At 39.3% G+C, this 15,126-nt stretch overlaps 1 non-coding gene across 1 annotated transcript; it reads left to right on the forward strand.

Moving 5' to 3' along the window:
- The first annotated feature begins 14,872 nt into the window (after positions 1–14,872).
- Positions 14,873–14,945, forward strand: TRNAK-CUU. Its single transcript has one exon. It is a non-coding gene; the product is annotated as a tRNA-Lys (tRNA).
- Positions 14,946–15,126: the final 181 nt, after the last annotated feature.

Consider the following 15,126-nt stretch of genomic DNA (forward strand, 5'->3'; position numbering starts at 1 on the left):
AAAATTTCCCAAACCCTTTCGCATTCTCCATTTTTCTACTCTTCATGCACGACCCATTTGGGGCGAACCACGACGACCCGAACTAAGGGAAAAATTGTCATTTTAAGCTTTGCTAGCTCAAAGATCTAGGTTCCATGAACCTAGTCAAGATCCACATCAATTGACGTTACTTATCTGAGTAGACCGTGTCACTCAAATAGGTGGTGTGATTGCAGCTGTCAATCAGTAGTGAGACCCCTTAAACGTACATTAATCTCCACCTCAGACCTTCCTCCATCTTTTTGAAAGCAGGTCTTGCCCTTCACATGACCCACACAACTCAGAGCGGGAGAGAGAGTGAGAGTTTTCCAGAGAAAACAGTTTGCATGGGTGTATGCGTAGACGAGTTTAGAGCTGCAGCTAACGTTAATTCGACCAAAAGAAGTAGAAATGGCTGGCGTATGCGTAGACGAAAGCAGTACCAAATGAACCCTGAGGATGACCAGCTGGTTCAACAACCAGCTTCTCACAAATCGCCTGTCTCGATTGATCCTCCGCTGTCTCCACGTCAGGTAAGGTCGAGCAGTTTTTTCTAATACATATTAATTTGTGGGTTTTTCTCAAAGAATTTTTTTTAGATATTAAAACTTCTCTGTCATCTTTCACATTTTTTTTTCACTAAACATTAATGCCTTTTGCAAAAAAAAATTTAAACAATGACGTATTATATATAGTAAGGGGCTAAAAAAAAAACTGCTATCGATCCCTTTTCAAACTTTCAGTAAGGATGTGACAACCCGTTCCAAATTTTACGTTTTTATTTTATTTTAAAAGCGTGAATTTACGAAATTGCCCTAGAGGCAAGGACTTTGACTTCTGTTGACCATCGTCTAGAGAGACGTATGACTTATTCTTTTAACATATTCTCGTAATACTCGTGGATGTGAACGCATAGGCGAAAGCCGTTTGTGAGTCCGGATTATAACGGTATAGTTACAGACGTTTGAAATTGGTTATTCAAGGTTTAGCGTTAATTAAATTAAATCCCCAATCAGAAATTGGTTATTTAAGGTGAAGCCCAATCAGAAAAAGGAAAGAAAGAAAAAAAAAAAAAATCCCAGCTTTTCCCGTGGGTTTTCCCACTCGCGACCACCCATTTTCCAAGGCCGATTCCGGCCAACTCCGGTGGAGTTTTTCGATGCCACCACCACCATCTTGAAGCTCTCATTCCCCTCTACAAAACCCACCCAAGAACCACCTTGATTAACCATGGGATGTGGAGGTTTGAGGCCACGAAAGTTGACGAAAATCAATGGTGCTCCGGCCACCCTTTTCGATTTTCCGGCAAATCGGCAAAGCAATGGCCGATGCCACCACTTGGGCTTTGTAGCCCATCGTCCCAGGAGCAAAACCCAACCAACCTTGACCCCGTTGGACCACCGTAGACGACGAATCGACGTCGGGAAGTTTTAGGCACCCGCTGGCTTCGTGGGAAAAATTGACCATCTTCTGTCCACTTTTGGACTTTGTGGCAGGTATGAAAGTTGCTCCACTCACTGAGATCTTCATTTCTGTGAAGTTTGAGAATTTTTTGAAATAGTTGGATTTTCCGGCGAGTCGAGGCGGCCGACCGCCACCCACGGCGGCGCGTGGCCAGTGGGCCGCCAATGCTATTTTTAGGCTATGTCGAATGTCTTGAATTCAGTTTTGTTATTTGAATGACATAGGTTGATCGTTGGAACCTAAATTCGTTACGATACATTGCTTGATGAAAATGTGAATCGACGATCCGACCGTTGTATCGTCACCAAACTTGGGTACATTATAATACGTAATATTTAAAGATCATAGGAATTTATGGATCGGGAATCCGATGTACGGATTTTCCCGAATTGGATTTGTAAGTTAGTAAAATAAATGTTCACGGCCACTTGTTTTAGGCAATTGGCGGAGATCTGACCGTTGGATCGTAATGAAATTTTAATATGTTATTCTAGAAACATATTGTGGATCGTTGGAAGTTGCGGATTGGAAATCTGATATGTGGATCTTCCGGGTCAGGTTATACAGGGTTGTAAACCCTATCGTCGATCTTTGATCGACGGTTGACTTGTGGTCAATGGGTCTCAAACTATTTTAGAATGTCGTTGAGGTTGTGTTTTATGTGAATTACATATTCTACGGATAAGAGTTCTGAGATATGATTTGATAATTGGTCACAGGGACCAATCATTCAAGACGCCTCGATGCGTGCGCTAGAGAATCATAGCGTGGACTCCAGGTGAGTGCATCTTTTCCTTTTTATCGTACATATTATTGAGAGTTCTATCGACACCTTTAAATTGATTAGGCATATTACTTTCATATATAATTATTGTGAATGCTTGAAGTACTATGTGAACTACGAATGGCTTGATCTCTGTTTAGGGTACGTAGGCAGTCTAACGAGACATTAGATGCAGCCATAAAATATTTGAGACAAAAGCCTTGCTTGGGAAATTGAGTAATGCGAAGGAAATTGGTTAAGGCAAGTTTTAGTTTTATGAATTAGTTAGCTAAATTAGTGTTAATTGGGTTGTCATGAATAATTATCCTTGAAAAGAAGTAGTTGGGGAGTAGGGCGTTATTGATTGTACACTTCACACTATATTGTTTATAATTGAAAATGCTACGACATGGTTGAGGAGTAGATTGCATCATGATATATCCATATGTATATTACTTGCATATAATTATTGGGAATGCTTCCAAGTGCAAAGGTGAACTCAGGACACCGAGGTAAGTTCAGGTGAGTTTATGGTACTAGTTGAATCGATTGCGTTATAGCATGACTACAGTTATGAGTTAGACAACTTCGATACGATCGTACTGGTTGCCATGAGTTGCACATGTTATATTGAGATGCATTGAGAGCTCATAAACCTGCACCTCGGTGTTAGTGCTCCTGCCCATGGCTAGGGCACAGTCCTTCACGTGATGTTCACCTCCCGCACCTTACGCTCACCTTGGATCCAAGGTAGGTGCACAGTCCTGTCGTACAGACCACTTTAGGTGGTTCCGACTCGTAGGTGACCTGTGATTATTCGCCCAGTCTTCACATGATCGTAGCACTTGAGCGTATTTATTTACACCCAGTCCTGTCATACAGACCACTTTAGGTGGTTCCGACTCGTGTGCAGGTATACTTATTGAGCTATTGGCTAGCCAGGATTGACGAGATATGGATAAGTCGTACAGGTCACTATAGGTGACTCCGACTTATATGCTAGCCAGGATTGATGAGATATGGATAAGTCGTACAGGTCACTATAGGTGACTCAGACTTATATGCTAGCCAGGATTGACGAGATATGGATAAGTCGTACAGGTCACTATAAGTGACTCCGACTTATATGCTAGCCATGATTGATGAGATATGGATAAGTTGTACATGTCATTTTAGCTGACTCTGACTGATATATCACTTTGTATTGATTTAGTTCATTTGGCCTACTTATTAATGTATGGTGGATGTGATGGCAAACCGTGGTTTTGGTCATTTCCGAGTATGGTTTGGATATATGTATATATGTTGTACTGTCTTATGGAAAACGATACGGGTTTTACATTTAAGGGCATTACTTTTTGAGAGGTAGTAACTTTGGGAAGCTTGGTTTTATTGCTTACTCACACCTTCTGTTTGGTGCCCTCCAGGTTTTAGCTGCTGAGTTTGTATCGACAAGAATCTATGGCGAATCTTAGTATTGATGGATATTTTTGAGGGTATGATTCTTACCCACATTACTGCACCTTACTTATGCTCTGACATCGCGTGTGAAATGGGTTCGCTCCCACTCGTAGCGCACTCTGGTACTTAGACACTTTTAGATTCAAATTTATTCACTTTTTATGGACTATCACATTTTATGGCTTCGTCACCTTCCAGGTGTCGGCCACCACAGCTCGATTCAGGGTCCAAGTGGACTTTCTGGGTCGGGGTGTGTCAAAGGAGCTTTGATACCGTAATTGTTTTTCTATTTAGTCAATTTAAATGTCGTTGTTTTAATTTTTCTAAAATCGAAATGCTATATATATATAATTTGAACAAAATCTATATATTGATTTCCACATTTATCCTTTTACTTGTTGGAGGTTTTCATTTTTGGCATGTTATTTATGCCTTTTTCTAAGTATAATATTAATTTTCTTGTTTTGAATATTTCTTAGAGAGAAGCAGAATTCCATTACCATATCCTAGAGGTAAAGGATGGAGGAGTATGGCTCCACTTACAATTGAACGACATGGATTATTTACGACTTGGACTCTCCGAGCTAGAAGGGATGCTATGCGACATTTAACATATCCAACAACGCACAACCGGTTGCCTCCAAGATTACCTTATGATCCTTTGCATGATTTTGGGGTCGACTTGTTTGTTGTACCGCGAGTTTTAGAGTATAATTATCAAACAACAGAGAACATTGCAGTCAACATTTGCGTTATGGATGCAAGTCCTAGCACCAACAATCAAGAAGGTGTCCAAACCGAAGAGGATCTTCAAACAACTGTGCACGAGAACAACAATGTTGATGTGGCAGTGGCTCCAGTCGAAGAAGATCATCAAACTACGGTGAATGAGAAAAACAATGTTGGTATGGCCGTAATTATGGAAGATCATCAAGCAATGATGATAAATGCAAACAACAACGTTAGAGATAACGTAAATGTTGCAAATGAGATGATTTTTCCTAGTTTACATGATCATAGTGCATTTAAATTGTCTTCGCATCACCGTTGTGTGGAAGTGATATTTCTGGATCCTCTTATGAGTTTGGCTATCCAATTAACGATTTCTGGGACATTGGTATGGATCATATGGATTTTGACTTCATCACTTCTCGCTGTCCAAATGAAATTTTTATGCATGCAACTCCGTAACGAAGAGACAAGAGACTAGATGCACGTCGATAAGTGTATTTTTCTTAGGTATAATGATATTCTTCTATGTAGGAGTAATGTTACGTAAATCAACTTTTTTGACTAAATTTATAAACAATGTGATATGACACTAACAGAAAATAAGCACGTTAATTAATTGCAGTTTATTATGGTTGGACCTTATTGTATTACAATTTAGGGTAATGCTAGGGAAACTAAATGTGTAGACTAATTTTTGTAAACTAAATGATGTGGAAATTGATAATTGGATTAATATTTAAGTGTTGATTAACATATTTATTTCTTACTGGTGACGCATCATTTAATTTACAATTTTAGCCTACCTAGTTTACTCTACAATTTATTGCATGTTCAAATCAAATGGTAATGATACCTTATTCTTTAGGGTGACGCTATCCACACACATATTTGTACCTTTCACATACTCTTCTTCAAGGTTGGTCTTGAGATTTTGGAGGTCCTAAGTGAGACTCAAACGGAGGCCCTTACATGGTTTAAAGTTTTGGTTGCTATATTTCCTTTTATATTTTTTTATTGTATGTAAATAGATATAATGCCAAAATAAATAAATAAATAAATAACAACAAAGCAAAATGAAGCATAATGTGGTGGTCATGTACCTATCTGTGTTCTCTACATTTTTGGTTCAAATCTCCTTACCTTTTAAATACAAAAGTATGGTGTGATGGCTATGTACCTATCATATCACCATACAAATACAAATACCATGATCAGAACCATTCATGTTCTTATTATCATCTAGATTTTATTTTGAGAAAAATTTATGTGCTAAACTAATAACTGGTTATGATATTAGTAGCATCTTATAATGAACCTTTTTTATTGCATTTTTCCTCACGCCCTAAAGTGACGATGATATTTTCCCTGACACACCCCGACCGAGATCAGGGAGTGCTGGCCGTCACATGGAGGTGACGTAACCATGTGCACAGTGCGGAAGCTAATAAAATAGTAATACAAATAGTACGAACAACAAAAAAACTAGCATACATAAGGTGATAGAAATAAGTGCTAGCGTAAGTGAGACATAAGTTCAGAGCAATAAGCCTAAAGCAGTCCAAAAGAAAAATGATGCGACAACAGTACACCCGAAGGTGACCCTACGCTGGTGATCTTCTGTCAGAAATGCCGGGAAAGCCCTCTGGGAAACCACCGAACCTGCTAGACAACTAGAACCTGGAGGGGCGCAAAACAAAAGTGTGAGTGGGCAAAACAAAGCTTTTCAAAAACCATTTCATAAACAAGATTCTAACCCTTCGCCGTAAAACCTGTATACTTCCCAGAAAATAACCATATGTACATATATATAGATATACCAAATATGCTCAAGAATATGCCATGTCGGAACCTCATAATGAAATGCAAGTGCTCAGGTATAAATCATATCAATAACATATAATCTGGCAGCCGGAGTCACCTAACATGACCTGTACGGCTGAATCTAGAGCTCAAATCTCAATCTTAATAACTAAACCTGCCCACGAGTCGGAACCACCTAAAGTGGTCTGTACGACAGGCCTTGGTGTAATACATATAAACGCTCTAGTGCTACGATCACGTGAAGGCTGTGCGAATAATCGTGGGTCACCTACGAGTCGGAACCACCTAATGTGGTCTGTACGACAGGACTGTGCACCTAACTTGGATCCAAGCTGAGCGTGTGGTGCGGGAGGTGAACATCACGTGAAGGACTGTGCCCTACTCTGGGCGGGAGCACTAACACCGGGGGTGCAGGTTATGAGCTCTCTAAGCATCTCGAATCGCTACTGAATATAAACATGAATAACACTTACCTGGCACTTACCTGTGCGTCTGCAGCACCCAATATGCATATGAATATATATACAACTAATAATGCACGTAATGATGCATAAACAATGATAATATAGTGCATGGCATGAAACAAATAACCCTTTCAATCAATTTTTGGGAAAATAAATGTATATAGGTATATACGGAAAACCAAAAGCCCACTCACTGGTATGTAGAAGGGTCGTAGCCCCCCTGCCTCGAGTGACCACGCTCGTCCTCGGGATAGGTATCACCTATATGCGAAACAACTACAAAAACGTTAATTTTAAAGCACATAACCAACCTTTTGTAACAACTTCTCATACAATGCTCAAATGGGGCAAATGAATATACCAACGTGCTCTACTCAACCTCAGGAACATCCCCAATTTTTTAAAAAAAATTTCCACCGCCCCACGCGCCCCCACGCGCAGGCACGTGCCTGGCACGCTGACGGCGTCAATTGACGCCGTAGGGAATATTCTGTCAGTTTTAACAGATTCCGTCAACGGTGTCAGGAATATTCCGTCAGACTTGACGGAATATTCCGTCGTCTTCTCCGGTGAGCCTCCGGCGCCGGAAAATCGGGAATTTTTCAAACGTTGATATCTTCTTCGTTTTTCATCCAAATTTCACAAAATTGGTACCAAAATGAAGCTTGGAACTAGAGGAACACAATTATACTACTTTCAAGGGTTAAAAACCACGAAATCTCACCTCAAAATTCAACCCAACTCCGGCCAACTTCGAAACTAGTGATCCCGACGTCCAAATCCTTCAAACGAACCACCCTGAGCCTCCTAGAGACCTTAACAAGCTACCTACAAGCTTGAAATTCCCTAAAACGTAAGAAATCACGTGTGCATGAACAGTACTCGAAATCGGACATCGTGGATTCAACGTGAAAACGATGATGTTCTTACCTGAAAATGGTACGGTTAGACTCCTACAAGCCTCACGAGTTCGAATATGGTCTTGGTTCCCTCGATCTGTGGAAGTTTAATGGGTTTTGGGTGTGTGTCCGTACGTATATGGTGAATGGGGTGGGAGAAGGGACTCGGGACAGATGTAGGGAAATAGAAGGAAAGGTTAGGGGTGTGTGGGAAGGTGTGCGTGGCTCCAAACATGCCAACCAAACTCACAACAACAATTAAACGTAAAGAAATCGAACTAGGGACAATTTCGTCTTTTCACACGTACGTTGTAATATTTCTGGGACGGGCTGTCACATTCCCCCTCTCTCGTTGATTTTTGTCAGGTTAGTTAAAATTTCAAGATTCATGTCTTAAACAATTAAACCAAATTAATCTAACAGTAGATGTAGTAGTACTATAATTTTCTTTTTGATATGGATGACTAAATAGTTTTCAAATGGAATGAAAAATAGATGACTTTTAAATGGTGGCCAAAAGAATAAATGATTCTGGTTATGACATGTATTTTATTAAATGATATCATATAAGAAAGGGGGGGCCCTTTTAAAAATTATATTGGACTTTTAAGAATTTTAATTTATTATGATATTCCTAACTACAAATTTATTAGCAAAAGTTATCTTTTATAATGAACGAAATTAAACTATAAATATTTTAAAATATAAATAAAAAAAAAACAGTGTAGCTCAAAAAGGCCCCAAATAGTTACCCCACACATGACCAAAGGCCAATATGAATGAAACATGGTTGAAAAATAAAATAAAAAATAACAAATACAAGAAAGTTGGCAGTCGAACCCGTGCACGGCCACATGAAAAGTACTAGCACTTTTCAACTATGCTAGGAAAACGTATCTTATATATAGTTAGGGGTGGACAAATGAGTCAATGACCAGTGGGTCGAGGCAGGTATTTGCGGTTCGGGGTGGGTCAGGGTGAGGTGGTGGTATTTACGGGCGAGGCCGGGTCCAAATCTTTAGAATTACGGGGTCCTGAACTAATCCGTTGCTAAAATGGAATGATCAACAATCATTAATCAAATCTCACTTAGATTGGACTTGTTTCTCCAAGTGACCTAGTCCCTTCTTCCTCTCCCAGACTCCTACTTGGCTCATATTTTCCCACTCATCTCCTCGATGACATCACCAAACTTAGACCATCATCATTGATTCACCAAAACATCCTTTAGTCAGCAAACCCCGTCTTCCTAACCCTCCTTAATCAGCCATTTCAGTTCCCAACTCGAAATCCTCTTCGACTCCTCTCATTCTCCTTCTCTCCCAAGTCCTAAGTCCTAGAAATTGACAATATCGTAGATCCACCACCTCTCAACACCTGCAAGTCGAGAAACCATTAAATCCGACGAACTAAAAAGAAGAAAGTGTGAATGAGTCGAAGATTTGGAAAAGGTGGAAACTTGTCATCGAATCATTAAGTGATGGCGTTGGGACCAATTAAAGTTGCAAATAGAGAGATGACTGAAGTTGCAGACAGAGAGATGATTGAAGTTGAAGACATCGGCAGTGGCAGAGGCCTAGGTGATGCAATAATTAGGAAATGGTGATTTCTTCATTTTTTCATTTGGGAAAAGGGAAGAGGAGAGAATGGAGATTGTAATACCCTGAAAATTTAAATATATGAATATGTGGAGGAAATCGAAAATAAATTGATTTATGGTTATGAAAATTTAATTGAGAAATTTTAAAATTTTGTTTCCGGAAATTATTATAATTTACGTCGTAAAATGTATCAATAAGTGAAAAAGACGAACATGGCCTGATTTGGCTTAATGTAGTTATATGAGGACTAAATAATCCCCATATATTTTATTGTATTTCTTGATGTATTTGGATAGTACTCGTTGATACGAACGCATGGGCGCAAATGGAATGTAAATTGGAGTTATAGCAAAAAAGTTATAAACGAATAAAGATATGGACTAAATGGTCATTTAATTATTAATCTGGAAGGCTCCAAATTTGTTGGAGCTTTGATCAGGAGCCACGTGTGTGGCTGTGATGGGAAGAAAAAAAGAGAAATGAGAGAAGGGAGAGGGGACGAACGAATCAGAATGGGGGATAGGAAAGAAAGTGACCAATCAAGGAGAAAATAAAGGAGAGGGAAATGAGAGAAAGGGGAGGCACAGGATCCTCGACCCGCACCCTTTGCGACCCGACCCGACCCGGTTGGAAACAATGGTTTTCGAGGGTTCCTCCGGCCAAATTCTCGCAATTTAAGCCGAGTCATCACTTGGGAAGTACCCCACCACCCTTCCTTTACCATTTCCACCCCAAATCCGAAGAGATTGGGCTCGAAATCATGAGGAATCGCACTGGTGGATGCGACAGACCACGCTAGCAAATTGGCCAATTCTGGATGCAAACATGTCGATCTTCTTCACCATTAGACTCCCTTTGAGCCCTGGAACAAAGCCCAATCAGTTCGAAGGGCGGTGGAACACCGAGGAAGGAAAATCGAAGCACCCCGTTTCTAGGGTTTCCGGTGGGTTTGAGTGAAATTGGGGCTTTTCCCGGTAGAATTGAACTTCGGCCCATGTATGAAAGTTATTCCTCTCATTTAGCTCTACTTGCCTGTAAAATTTGGTGAATTTTAGTGTTGGTCAGAATTTGGGATTTCTGTTCACTAGAAACCGCCACCTGCGGCGGCGCGTGGCCAGTGAATCGATACTGCCTTTTTATGCAAATTTTGATATTCTAATAGAATTGATGGGTTCAATTATTAACACTAATGTTGGATATTTCGGTTATTTGAATATTTCCGAAAATGGTTTAAAAAGGATTTGTGAACTACGAAAGGCTTGATTTCGTTCAAGGATACGTAGGCAGTCTAACAGGAGTTAGATGTAGCCTTAAAATAATCGAGATTAATCTTTATTGAATATTAGAAGAAGAAAAAGGATTGGGTGTTTAGTTTAAAGGTTAACCTTATGTTTTTGGTAAATAAATTTAGCTATAGATTTTGTGAGAAATTAAGAATTTATTAAATAAATTGTGATTAATGGTAGTAAGTAAACAAGAGTTTATTTTTGGCCTATCACTAAATGTAATTCTGAAATAAAAATTTTCGGGTCGGGGCGTTACAGAGTTGATGTGAAGATGAGAAAGAAAAAAACATTGGTAGTATGCCCAAAACTGGAAGAAAAAAAAAAGAAGTAATGGAAGTAATGGAACCCATGGACCCATTTGGAATTAGCCCATTTCAAACGGGTCAGATTAGGTTCGGTTCTCAAACTTAAAATCTATCTACCCAGCCTGGCCTGTTACATTTTAAAACAGATAGATCTGGTTCCTCCAAATTTGGGCCTGGCCCAGCCCAGCCCGTGCGCAGCCCTATATAGAGTATTAAGATGGTTTTTAGAATTCGGTAGACCCATAAAAAAAAAAAAAAAAAAAAGGGTCGTCTTCTTCCCTCGCTTGACATAAGGTGATGAGTGCCAAGAAAGTGGTGCATAAAAATCACGTTTCCACAGGATTTCTCTGGAATTTGGAAACCACCTTGCCTGGTTTGCACCATTAATTGTATTGATATCGTGTCCTCCTAATTAGAACTGGAACAACACCTATTCCCCACTTTATTTTCTTCCCAACTTTTTCCTCCCATCTGTCAAAACAATTTTCTCACCCCTCCAACAAAACCCTATCCTCAACTCTCTCTCCGTTTCTCTATAGCATCATCTAGTACTGCCCTTTTGATTATATCCCAGGAACTTCATCACACGTAATTATATGTACATAAAATGATGAAACAAAATCCAAAAAACAAACAAACAAAAAAGAAGAAACTAAATAATTAAATGCAAACGGCAGCTTGCTAGCTCAGAGAGCTGGATTCCATGAACCATATCAACAAACGTTACTTACATATAATAATCTTATTAAGAGAGAGATTGATTAAAGTGAAATGAGAGTGGTGACGAAAAGATCCCGACTTCATCTGAGTAAATGGTGTCACTCAAATAGTTGGTGTGGTTGACGGGCGTCAGTGAGCGAGACCTCCAGGCGTACACTGATCCGCGAATTCCTAGAAACTGACAATTCCAGCGAAGAGTCTAACACCTTCCTCCCTCTCTTTATAGCGCCCAGGCCTTGCCTTCATATGACCATACAGCTTAGAGAGTGAGAGTTTTAGAGAGAAAGCAGTTTAGTGTGGGGAGGCGTTACTAACTTATTAGTTCATATCATTCTTTGAAAATTTATTAAAAACCAAAAATGGCCGGTGTTCACGAGAAAAACAATGTTGCAGCATCTGCTGCCGAAGATAATCTGGCCGGAAGCAGTAGAAGTAGCGGGCCTCTACGTAGCGAGAACTCGTACCGACGGAACCCTAGGGATGAGCCACTGGTTCACGAACCAGCTGCTCGCCAACCCCCTGTCTTGACTTGTCCCCCTCCGACTCCAGATCCCCGTGTAAGCTAATTACTTGCCTTGTGATGTCCTTGTAGCTTTTTCACCGTACATATTGATATTTGGGTTCTCTCAAGAAATGCTTTTTCTTACATAGCTGACTTTATGTTTCTCATGACTGATATATACATGTCATGCCTTGATCTGATATGAATTACCTAACCTCTTAATCTTCAGTTTCTCATATACGAATCACTGAGTTCCTTTTCTTTTCTGATCTGAAATTACACATGAACTCCTGTAGTGATGAATAAGAAAATTTCTAATAATTGAAATATAATGTAAATTTGTAATACTTTCACAAACATTTGCGCTTACAAAAGCACGACATCTACATATTTCAATTTAGGTAATAGCGTCGATTTCAGAGTACTTTCGCGCCTAAATCTTTCAAAGTGTTATGTCGCGTGTCAATTATAAAAAAGGTAAGTAGGCATAATAGCGATTATTTAAGAAACGTTTGGCGCATATATGACTTTTAAATGTTCATTTTGTGTCGTGTGTCAATTTTATAAAAGATAAATTTGATAGTAGCGTTGACCTTAGATCAATTTGGTGAGTATATTGTTTTCAAAGTGTTTGTAACAGTTTTGTTTTGTGTATCGTCAATTGTATGATATATAGTTAAGTTAGATAACAGCATTGATTTTGGCCTGATTTGTTGGTTCATATATCTCGTAGTGTCCGAAAATTGTTTTGTATCACGTGCCAATTATATGATAAGTTGCAAATCGATGATATAACCTAACTTACTGTATCATATAATTGGCACGTGAAACAAAATAATTTGCAAATATCTTGAAAATAAAACACAGGCCAAACCGGTACAAAATCTACGATATTACCTAACTTACCTCATCATATAATTGACACACGGCATAAACAATTTTTAAACGCTGTAAAATTATATACAAGCCAAATCGGTCTAAAATCAATGGTATTACTTAACTTGCCTTATATTTCATACAATTGATGGCACGTGGCACAATACAATTTACTAGCTCTTAAAAAAAAAAAACGCTAAATCAGTCTAAAATCAACGGTATTACCTAACTGAGTTGAAGTATACATATTTATATGCACACTTATTTAAATGAGTTGGAAGTGTAATTTTGCTTATTATTTCTCTACATTCACAAATGATTACTTATTGGTAGATCCTTCTGCATTATTTTCAGCTATTCAATCCACAACAGATGAGGTTTTTGTTCCAGAAAAAATTACAGAATAGCGACGTCAAGGCGAATGGTCGCATTGTAGTACCCAAGGTTAGAACAAAATAAAGTACATATGCTCAGAACCATGTAGTTCTGATATCATACGTATATAATAGCAATGTGATTCTGCTTGAGTTGTATCATGACCATATATGTATTGCTTCAGCGAGAAGCCGAAAGCCATTTCCCTGTCCTCGCATCAAAGGAAAGAGGACTGTGGCTGCACTTGGACGATATGGATTATATGCAAGTTTGGACTGTCAGGTTCAGGTTAATATCAAGCCAACTCCCTATTTAACCTTCTTTTTTCTTTTTCTTTTTTGCTTTAATTAAATTCTAAAATGTTATCGAATCTTTTTGCAGGTTTTGGCCCAACGAAAGGAGCAGGATGTATATACTTGATCATACAAGTGAGCCTAAGCTCTAACTCAACTACACAATTCATCATATCATCACGTCCTCAGACCACGCTTTTTTCTTAACAGAGCTGATTTTCACGCACCACTTTTAGCATTTCACCCACCTCTCCTTAGCATAGTTATGATGGCTAGATTTGTTTTGAGGATATTCTGATCATTATAGTTTTTTCAGGGAGCTTCATTCAGGCGCATGGCTTGGGCGCCGGGGATACGATAACATTGTTTAAAGATGATCGTCTTGGATCCTACGTGAGTGATTCATGTACATTTTTATAATATGTACAACCACACATCAAGGTAATTCATTGACTTAATGCTTGTTGGTTTAACACTTTTGCAGCTTATCCGAGCTAGAAGGGATGCTATGCGACTTTTAGCTCATCCTACGACGCACAACCCCGTTCAGTTACCCCAAAGATTACCTTGTGACCCGTTGCAGGATTTTGGGGTCAACTTATTTGTTGTACCGCGAGTTTTGGAGTATAATCATCAAACAATAGAGAACATTGCGGTCAACATTGGGGTTATGGATGCGAGTCCTAGCACCAACAATCAAGTCAATGTCCAAGCTGAAGAGGATCAGCGCACGACTGTGCACGAGCACAACAACGTTGAGGTGGCAGTGGCTCCAGTTGTAGAAGATCATCAAACTACAGTGAATGAGAACAATGATGTTGGTACAGCCGTAGTTACGGAGGATCATCAAACAATGATGATAAATGTGAACAATTACGTTAGTGATAACGTAAATGTTGCAAACGAGATGGTTTTTCCTAGTTTGGATGACCATAGTTCATTTAAATTGCCGTCACTATCACCGTTATTTGGCAGTGATACTTCTAGATCCTCATATGAGCTTGGCAATCCAATAGATGACTTCTGGGACGTTGGTATGGGTCAAATGGACTTTGACTTCAACTTCTCGTCACCCAAATAAAACTTTCATGCTTGCAATGACATAACGAAAAGAGACGAGAGACTTGATGTAAGTCGATAAGTGTATCTATCTCGTCATTTTGTTTTAGGACAGATGTATTTATGAGACGATGTATTCTTTGCTGATTTTTTGTTATGACGTATCTGTGGAACTATATCCTACCAACTTATGTTTACATCTATAAAATGTTTGTACAGGAATAAGTCAACAAGCCCGTCTAGCTCAGTTGGTAGAGCGCAAGGCTCTTAACCTTGTGGTCGTGGGTTCGAGCCCCACGGTGGGCGCCAAGATATTTTTAGCATTATTTTTTGCTTCTTAAACAATGGGCCAAAATTACAAAAATACATAGCATTGTGGGGGCTTCGGTAGTTGGGTCACTTTGAACTATGTGGCCTCCCTCCTCATGTGAGAATTTTTTTTACCATTTACAAAAAACGGGAAAATTGCAGAGCTTCTTCTTGAACC

Source organism: the organism of the source record quoted next, unplaced genomic scaffold (genome assembly GCF_019419815.1).
Source record: "Pyrus x bretschneideri cultivar Hongxiangsu unplaced genomic scaffold, Pyrus_bretschneideri_v1 Contig6, whole genome shotgun sequence".
Classification (NCBI taxonomy): domain Eukaryota; kingdom Viridiplantae; phylum Streptophyta; class Magnoliopsida; order Rosales; family Rosaceae; genus Pyrus; species Pyrus x bretschneideri.